At 38.9% G+C, this 9,798-nt stretch overlaps 1 protein-coding gene across 1 annotated transcript in view; it reads left to right on the top strand.

Annotated features, from left to right (window-relative positions):
* Positions 1–347: 347 nt before the first annotated feature.
* Positions 348–9,798, top strand: part of ZC3H12B (zinc finger CCCH-type containing 12B) — a 599,195-nt gene continuing 589,744 nt past the window's right edge. Inside the window, exon 1 of the mRNA XM_072818273.1 lies at positions 348–831. The gene's annotated coding sequence lies outside the window, so the exon portion shown is untranslated. The remainder of the gene's footprint in view (positions 832–9,798) is intronic.

The raw sequence follows: 9,798 nt of genomic DNA, 5'->3' as shown, positions 1-9,798 counted from the left end.
AGGGGAGTTTATTTTAAAAATTCCTCTGCAAGCCCTTGTTAAAAATGGATTGGAGAAGGCAAGATTAAAGAATAAGTTGGGAGGTTGTTGGATTGTCACTCTCAAGCACCAGAAACCTGTCCAGGGGTCAGGGGATTGCCGTATTCTAAGTCCAGCCTCTTCCATTTGCACCGCATGTTGCACCTTTCCCCACCTCATCTGTGCCTTGACTCCCCTCCATCCAGGATCTAGGAAGTGGGCTTTTGCGCACTTCTGTAGGTCTTAGACTGAGCCCAGACAGAGGCGCCAGCGGTGGCGGCGGTCGCCGGCGGGGGTGGGACGCATGCGCGCGGTTGCTAGGCGACGGCAGTTGGGGCGCCTTGGCTCTAACGGCGCTGGGGTTGTGTGTGTAGGCAGCGGCGCCAGAGGAGGAGGAGCACGAGGATGCAGCTGCGACCGCGGCCCCGAGAGGGAGCCGCCGCTGCTCTGTGGCCGCGGGGGCTGAGGGACAGGAATCAGGCCTGGGGTCGGGTCGCTGAGGGGACTGAGGGTGGCGGTCCCGCCGGAGCTCGGGCCTAGTAGGGGCCGCTGGGCGAGGGCCTCCCCCCGTGTCTCCCCTCGCCCCTCCACGTCGATGGTGGTGAAGTTGGCGGCGCCAGGGAGCGCAAGGCACCAGGCTGCCTCCTTTGCACTCAGCTCCTCCTGGAGTGCATCTCTGGCACCGGCTCACCGACACCTGCGCCGCCCTCTCCTCTTGCCCGCTGAGCCCACCCCTGGCAGCGGGCGAGGGAGGGGCTCCCCTGCAGGGCCTGTGTCCAGCAGGGCGACGACGGGGACCATAGGAGAGTAGGGGTGAGTAGTGGCACCGCACTCGCCTGGTGCTGGGGCGCCTTTCCGGCCTCCGGCCCGGCAGGCGACCAACGCGCTGGTTTCTCCTGCAGAAGCTTTTAATGCCTCTCCCACATCTGCTCGCGGCTCCCTATGTCCTTCGAGGTAGTTTTCCTTCTAAAAACCAACACTCTCTGGTCTCAAGCTTGGCATCCAGGAATTGGGGGGTTTAAGGCCTGGCTTTGCTTCTTAGATGCCATAGATGCTGATGATTCTATGTACGGTTGCGCAGCCTGGTCCCTGTTTCTGGGACAGACTTTATCAATACTGTTCTTACCCCTTTTCTGTCACCTTTGCTCTCAAAGGATTCAGTCTGACCACAGGCTTCTCAAGGGCCATTTCTCAGACCATTGTCTCTCCATGCCTCAAAGCTTGAATGGGCAGAAGGCCTGACCTCTTTTCAGTTATCCTGATACTCCTGTGCTGAGAGCTCCTGAAAGCCACGTTCCTGGCTTCTGACTCCTGACATGTAACAGTTAGGAAGTCGGTACTTACATTAAATAATAATAATAATAATAATAATAATAATAATAAAACACACACTCCACTTGACTTCCAAAGTGGCATCAAACTTGAAGAGAAGTAGACAGTGACTGATTGATAACAGAGGAAACAGGTTTTATGAAACTAACTACTCTTCAGCCAGAATGACATAACTTCTTTTTAAGTAAATATGATGAAACTTAAAGTGTCCCTAATAAAAACACGAATGTATTATGATCTCTATGTTCTTCTTGGGGTTTCCAGCAATTGAGAATAGTTGCTTCCAAAAAACATGGCTACGAGGGACCTGAAGTGATGGACAGGACGATTAGAAGAAAATCTAAAGTTATAAGATACTTTTGGAAAATTAGCAATATTATCTGAGTAGTGAAGTTGTTTCTTTAAAACCAAATGGTTGAAAAAAAATCGCAGTTCACAGTTGACCCTTTCCAAATGTGGACTGAGTTTAGATTAATTAGTATTCCTTCTTTTATTTGGCCCTTTCCCTCCCTACTAGTTTTTAAGCTATTTCATGTTTCTTTTTATTAGAAAAAGAGTAAAGAAGTAAAAAAGAAGTGCAGTATTAAAAAGGATAAATTTAATTTTGGGTAAGTGCCTTTAAGCTAAATATTTTTAAAATGATATACATGCTATTTGTGATTAGATAACTTTCTCTAGTGAATCAGTCAAGACGATAGTTTTGAGTAACATGCAGCTTTCATGTTTGAGTTTCCTCTGGATATGGTTTAAAGCACAATATAATTCTAGTATCACTGCAAAATAATCCTGGACCTCAGTGAATATTTTATGTTGTTGTTGGTGGTGGTTGTGGTGGTAGTGGTGAATTGGCAAATTGACATGCTTCCAGTTGCTAGATTCCAGAGTTAGGGATCTTTTGTTTTGGAAAAGCTCTTGATCAAAACAAGCCTGAACCTTTTGAAATAAAATGTACCATGTGGATACTCACAGTTCATCTTCACATACTTTTAGAACCAGGCAGTAACTTGGATCCCATTTTGAATTTGATTTTAATGAATATGGTTATAAAGTTTCCACATACTCAAGAGTATTTACTTAGCATGTCATAACCATATTATAAGATAATATTAACATTTCATTTTACAGGTACAGCAAAACACTTGGCCAGTGAACTCTGGAATGAATTAGGTGTTTTTTAATTAATTGATTTTCAAAAGCTTTTATTTTCTAGCTTCACTGAGTGCTCATTACTATACTAGTTATTGTGGAGAATAGAAAAGAAACAGGCCCCAAGAGTTAAACTGCTTACCTCCTATAGATATCATGGTAAACAATTAGAACAAAGAGGATAAGAACTAAAATGATTATAGAGTAAAAGAAGAGCTTTGGAGCTGCTGTTTGAGAAGTCTTAGAATTAGATTTTGTTGGAAGGTGGAGGAGTTCAGCATAGCATGAACTGAGGCACTTAATTTTCTTATCTTTGTGAATATAACTCTCTTGAATAAACCTGTGTCATTAGTGGGCACAGTTTTTATGATAAATTATATACTAAATCAATAAATTAATACTAAATTTTTCAAGTGTGCATACTATAGAAGGCAGACTTAAAATAATCATGCTATTTCTTGGGGCAAGTGAAAATTTTTTTAAAGCAGATATAGATAGAGTATTAGGTTCACATATTTTTATCACCTGCACATTTTCACTATCTCCTAATATAGTTATAATCTAAGTACTTTGTATAGGACAGATCTGATTAATACAACTTTAGATTATAATATTCTCCAAGACTATTTCTTGATAAATTAAGTTAGGAAATTCCATAAGCAACATTAATTTTGGCCCATTAACTATATGATAGCTTAGTTTTTAGTACTGTTAATTAATAATATTTTTATTATTTTTTGAAAACTGAAGGAAGTATGCCAGAGACCTACAAATTGATGTCTGTTGAAGTTATAATATAATGCTATTAATAATGCTTGTGTTAATAATTGGCTGTGTTAATAATTGGACACCTGGATGGCTCAGTGGTTGAGCATCTGCCTTCGGCTCAGAGTGTGATCCTGGAGTCCCGGGATCAAGTCCCATATCAGGCTCCCTGCATTGAGCCTGCTTCTCCTTCTGCCTGTGTCTCTGCCTCTCTCTTTCTGTGTCTCTCATGAATAAATAAATAAAATCTTTAAACAAAAATTGGCAACTCATGTCAGTATTTAAACTGCAGTTATAAACCTCAGTAAAACTTATTTTATTGCTTTTCTAACCACTTTCTGCTGTGTTGAGAATTAGCTGTATAACTAATAGTCTTCATGGTTTTAGTCAACCATCACAAGTTGATGTTTGTATATAGGAAAGTAACAATAAGAAAATGTGCTATGATTATTATGTCAAAAGAGAGATATGCCCCCCCCCCCGAAAGTCAAAGAATTCTCCAGTTAATTCACAGATTTACTCTAAGGAACAATATACCCAAACTTGACATTTTTTGAAGCTTCTATACACCATCTTACACTTTTCATTTGGTATCTTTGCTACCAACATAGTCTTTTCTGATTATAGGTATTAGTAACAAATGTTAATTCACAGTAGCTAATAATTTTGACAAATATAATTGTTGTTTTTAGCATTCTGTAGTTAGGATGTCAGGTATTAGCTAAAAAACAAAACAAAACACAAGTTATTAGAGAACAGAATAGTCCACAAGACATAGTCAATGAATATTGGATCATTGGAAATTAATTAGTTAACAGATAGTAAAACATATTCAGAAAGAGAACTGGTAAATTTAAATGATGGGGGAACTGCTGAGAAAATTAAAATTACCTTGTATATCAACTTCTATTAAATTACTATGGTAATTTAAAGCAGGTAAACATCTTATGTAAATTGCTAAATCTCAGTGTTGGCTGCATGTGAAATAGGGTAAGAGATTGTCAATTACCCTTACTATATAATAGGAAACTTTCAATATTTTTACCATATAACTGAGTCTGGAGGGAGAGCAGCATTATGCTGAGTACCAAAGGTGTATCCGTAAGTTAAAATTTTCTATCAGTATGCATTTTTAACAGTGTTATATTCCTAAATATGATATTTATTACATTAAAAGCTTGAAATTTTTACCAGATGAGCACATCTCTAGATTTTATTATGAAAGCTTATGCGAAAAATGGCTTTTACCCAATAGTTCTTTTTGGATCACATTTCCCTGGAACATAATCTTTTTCACAAGGTGAAAAATATTAACAGCCGATTCAATGTAGGAAAAAAAGTGGAGAGTTGAATTCTTTCCTAAAGAATGGTACCTACAAACAAAATAAATAAAACATATCCTTCATATATAAGTTCTAAAGTAATATTCACAAGAACTGCTTTATACCCAATTATTGTTTTCAATATCATATCTTGATTATAAATTGTTAACTGTCTTTGGACTGATGGCACTCAAAAGTTCCCCTGTGGTCTGATTCATTCTTATTTTCCTAATGACAAATACACCTCAGGTATTTGATGATAAGAGTTCATTACTGAAATATAAGCTTTTTGTAGCAGTTTTTAAAATGCAATAAATATTAACTGAAAACCTCAAGTTAAATTTTGACACGATTTGTAATGAGAAAAATGGGTGTTTTTAAACAATCTTGATTAAAACTATTGCATACTAAATATTAGTATCTCCATAAAATTTCAAAGCCTTGAATTATATATCTCACTATGTTCACTTTCTAGACTTCATTTCCACTTTTTCCAATAAAGGTGGATATTGGCTTGTTCTGACTGGCACTTCTGAGATACTTCTCTGACCCTTACATGAATTTTACAAAATATATTTATATTTTTGAAGTCCTTTAGGAAAGATTTTCTGTCATAGTCTAAAAAACTGAATCCATGTCAGATAAACTACATTTTCTTAAATAAACTACATTTGAGACTGGATCATTTGAATGGAAGTCGTAAGATGACAACTAATCCATATTATTTTAAAATATTGTGTCTAACTTAGTCAATTTTTGAATTACTAGATTAAAAATAATTATTTTTATTTTAAATTCAAAACTAGTTAATATATAAGGTGTGACATGAGTAGTAAGTTTGATTCCACAGATCATACATAAACCATTCTTATTATTTGCTCCTTGACCTTTGTTGGGCATTTAATTGTTCTTGTTGAGTTTAGTTTCTAAATGTGCACACAGATCTTTTTTTTTTTCCACACAGATCTTTATATTCCCTTTCTCTCTGTACTTTCAAGGCTAACATTAACTGGATTGTTTTGCTTATTATTAATAGGTTTAATTATCATGGATTGTATTAATTTTGCTGCCAAATTAGTTCAGATACCTGTGATTCCATAGAAGAAAAAAAGTAGAGGTATAAGAAAAATGGGTTTTAGATTTTACATGTTTACATTTTTTTCTTAATTTGCAATAACTTTGGGATGCCTGGATGGCTCAGCGGTTAAGCTCTGCTTTTGGTTCAGGGCCTGATCCTGGAGTTCAGGGATCAAGTCCCTCATCCGGCTTCCTGCATGGAGCCTGCTTCCCCTTCTGCCTATGTCTCTGCCTCTCTCTCACTCTGTGTCTCTCATAAACATATAAATAAAATCCTTTTTAAAAATTTCAGGGATCCCTGGGTGGTGCAGCGGTTTAGCGCCTGCCTTTGGCCCAGGGCACGATCCTGGAGACCCCGGATCGAATCCCACGTCAGGCTCCCGGTGCATGGAGCCTGCTTCTCCCTCTGCCTGTGTCTCTGCCTCTCTCTCTCTCTCTGTGACTATCATAAATAAATAAAAGTTAAAAAAAATAAAAATTTCAGTAATTTTAGTAGAATAAGTATAAAGTGGTTGATGTTATGAATTTTAGAATATTTCTTTTGTATTGCAGTTTTTATGACTTTCTTGTACATGCAGTAACCAGAATTAGTCTAACAAAGTATTACCCTTAAAGATCTTGTTTTAACAAATATGTGAGAATTATTTGTAGTTAGTATATCTATGAATTATATGTAAAGAAATATTTCTTTTTTTAAAGAAATATTTCTAAGGTATTTAAAGATGCTTAGAAGCATTTTTTCTTTGCGATCTTGTTTATATTATTTTTTGAAAGATTTTATTTATTCATGAGAGACAGAGAGAGAAAGAGAGAAAGAGAGAGAGAAGCAGAGACACAGGAAAAGGGAGAAGCAGGCTCCATGCAGGGAGCCTGATGTGGGACTCGATCTGGTGTCTCTGGGATCACCCTCTGAGCCAAAGGTAGATGCCCAACCGCTGAGCCACCCAGGACTCCCTCTTGTTTATACTATTAATTTGCTTATAGCAAACTCTTTTTTTTTAAATATTATCATTTTATTTTATTTTTTTTAAATTTTTTATTTATTTATGATAGTCACAGAGAGAGAAAGAGAGAGAGGCAGAGACACAGGCAGAAGGAGAAGCAGGCTCCATGCACCGGGAGCCTGATGTGGGATTCGATCCTGGGTCTCCAGGATCGCGCCCTGGGCCAAAGGCAGGCGCCAAACCACTGCGCCACCCAGGGATCCCATTAGCAAACTCTTTGTTCATAAATAATACTAAGGTCAATTTAATCTCAGCCCCTGTCTGAATTATCTCATATCTCAAATTCTGAAGCAGTGGGATCCAAATGATAGTACAACAAAATTTCCTTAATTCAGGCTCCACTAGCCAACATTTGTTATAGCCTGGATATAGTAATTATGCTAAAAATATATATTCTGTAGAGTGCCAAATCCATGCTGGTGATGGATTGCACTCCACAGGAGAAGTAGCTAGAGCCTTACATAAGACGTTAGGAAATGTCAGAGCTTCTTTACTGGCTATGAAAGTGTTGCCAGGTGAACTGGGAGGCCCCAGGTCCTGAGGCCATCCCAAAGATGTTGCCAAAGGTTCTTGGTCTCATCGGGAGAAAAAACTCAAGGACAGACACAATCCAGTAGACAATTGACATGGATGGGAAAAATTATTAAAACAAAGGTACATTCTCAACATGTGAGAGCCAGCAAAAGAAATGAGAGAGAGAAAGATAGAGAATTGCAACCTGGAGGTAAGGTGTCTATCTTATATTGACAGTTGTTAACAAGGATAGGGAATATTCATTACTTGTTCGGGGGAGGGGGATTTCTTGGAATAAGGGTTTTCAGTCTTTTCTTATTTGGTCAAGAGTGTTGGGTCTACTTTGACAGCCATCTTGATCCTGTCTTGTTTGATCCAACTTCTTGTGGCTTTGTTGTGGAGTGCTGCCAGAACAGTCCTCTGACTTTCTTCATAACTAGCCCTGGCTTCCTCTTTGCTGGCCTCCAAGCCTCCTGTTATAACCTAACTAACTGCCTGTAACAAAAGCACTGATACTGAATTAAAATAAGTGCTAAGAGGAATAAAGGTAGGCACCACTAGGTTTTATGTATTTTAAAATGTCTTCTAAGTGCTGCATTAAGCATATGAGGATTAGATTGCTTAAATTTTTTAAAGATTTCATTTCTTTATTCATGAGAGACACACAGAGAGAGGCAGAGACATAGACAGAGGGAGAAATAGGTTCCTTGCAGGGAGCCCGATGCGGAACTCGATCCCTTGACTTGGGATCATACCCCGAGCTGAAGGCAGATGCTCAATTGCTGAGGCACCCAGGTGTCCCAAGGATTATATTATTAATTGCAATGGGCTTCTTAGAAGAGAACGGATTTAAACATCAGTAAGTAATGTAAGCAAAATCGGGACAATAGTTATGTTGAACTACTCTCTGACGTTTTAAAACCTGTAATTTCAATATTATTTGCATGTAAATTCTGTGCACTTATAAGAATAAAATTTCATCAGCATAAGAAAGTGAAATAAGTGTGCACTGAAAGTTACACTGAATAGTCTTGATATTTTTTAATTTAAATTCAATTAGCCGGGATCCCTGGGTGGCGCAGCGGTTTGGCGCCTGCCTTTGGCCCAGGGCGCGATCCTGGAGATCCGGGATCGAATCCCACGTCGGGCTCCCGGTGCGTGGAGCCTGCTTCTCCCTCTGCCTGTGTCTCTGCCTCTCTCTCTCTCTCTGTGTGTGACTATCATAAATAAATAAAGAAAAAAAAATAAATTCAATTAGCCAACAGATAATACATAGTTTTCATGTAGTGTTCTATAATAGATAATTTTCGTATAACACCCAGTGTTCATCACATCACATGCTCTCTTTAATGCCCATTACCAATTACCCCATGCCCCCATTAACCTCCTCTCTAGCAACTCTGCATTTTTTTCCCTATGGATAAGAGTCACTCATGATTTATCTCCCTCTCCAAAGACTTCCCATTCAGTTTTCCCTCCCTTCCACTATGATCCTCTGCTCTGTTTCTTATATTACACATATGAGTGAAACCGTATGATTATTGTTTTTCTCTTGTTTGTTTCTGATTAACGTATTTCACTCAGCATGGTACCCTCCAGTTCTAGCCACGTTGATATAAATGGTAAGTCTACATCTTTTCTGATGGTTGAGTAATATTCCATTCCACCGTATCTTCTTTATCCATCATCTGTCAATGGACATCTTGGGTCTTTCCACAGTGTGGCTATTGTGGACATTGCTGCTAGAAGCATCGGGGTGCAGGTGTCCCGGCGTTTCATTGCATCTGTATCTTTGGGGTAAATCCCCAGCAGTGCAATTGCTGGGTCGTAGGGCAGGTCTATTTTTAACTCTTTGAGGAACCTCCACACAGTTTTCCAGAGTGGCTGCACCAGTTCACATTCCCACCAACAGTGTAAGAGGGTTCCCTTTTCTCCACAACCTCTCCAACATTTGTTGTTTCCTGCCTTGTTAATTTTCCCCATTCTCACTGGTGGGAGGTGGTATCTCATTGTGGTTTTGATTTGTATTTCCCTGATGGCAAGTGATGCACAGCATTTTCTCATGTGCATGTTGGCCACGTCTATGTCTTCCTCTGTGAGATTTCTCTTCATGTCTTTTGCCCATTTCATGATTGGATTGTTTGTTTCTTGGGTGTTGAGTTTGATAAGTTCTTTATAGATCTTGGAAACTAGCCCTTTATCTGATACATCATTTGCAAATATGTTCTCCCATTCTGCAGGTTGTCTTTTAGTTTTGTTGACTGTATCCTTTGCTGTGCAAAAGCTTCTTATCTTGATGAAGTCCCAACAGTTCATTTTTTCTTTTGTTTCTTTTGCCTTCGTGGATGTATCTTGCAAGAAATTACTGTGGCCGAGTTCAAAAAGGGTGTTGCCTGTGTTCTCCTCTAGGATTTTGATGGAATCTTGTCTCACATTTAGATCTTTCATCCATTTTGAGTTTATCTTTGTGTATGGTTAAAGAGAATGGTCTAGTTTCATTCTTCTGCATGTGGATGTCCAATTTTCCCAGCACCATTTATTGAAGAGACTGTCTTTCTTTCAATGGATAGTCTTTCCTCCTTTATTGAATATTAGTTGACCATAAAGTTGAGGGTCCACTT

This window comes from Canis lupus, chromosome X (assembly GCF_048164855.1).
Source record: "Canis lupus baileyi chromosome X, mCanLup2.hap1, whole genome shotgun sequence".
Taxonomy (NCBI): Eukaryota; Metazoa; Chordata; class Mammalia; order Carnivora; family Canidae; genus Canis; species Canis lupus.
This window is presented reverse-complemented; position numbering and strand designations above follow the sequence as displayed.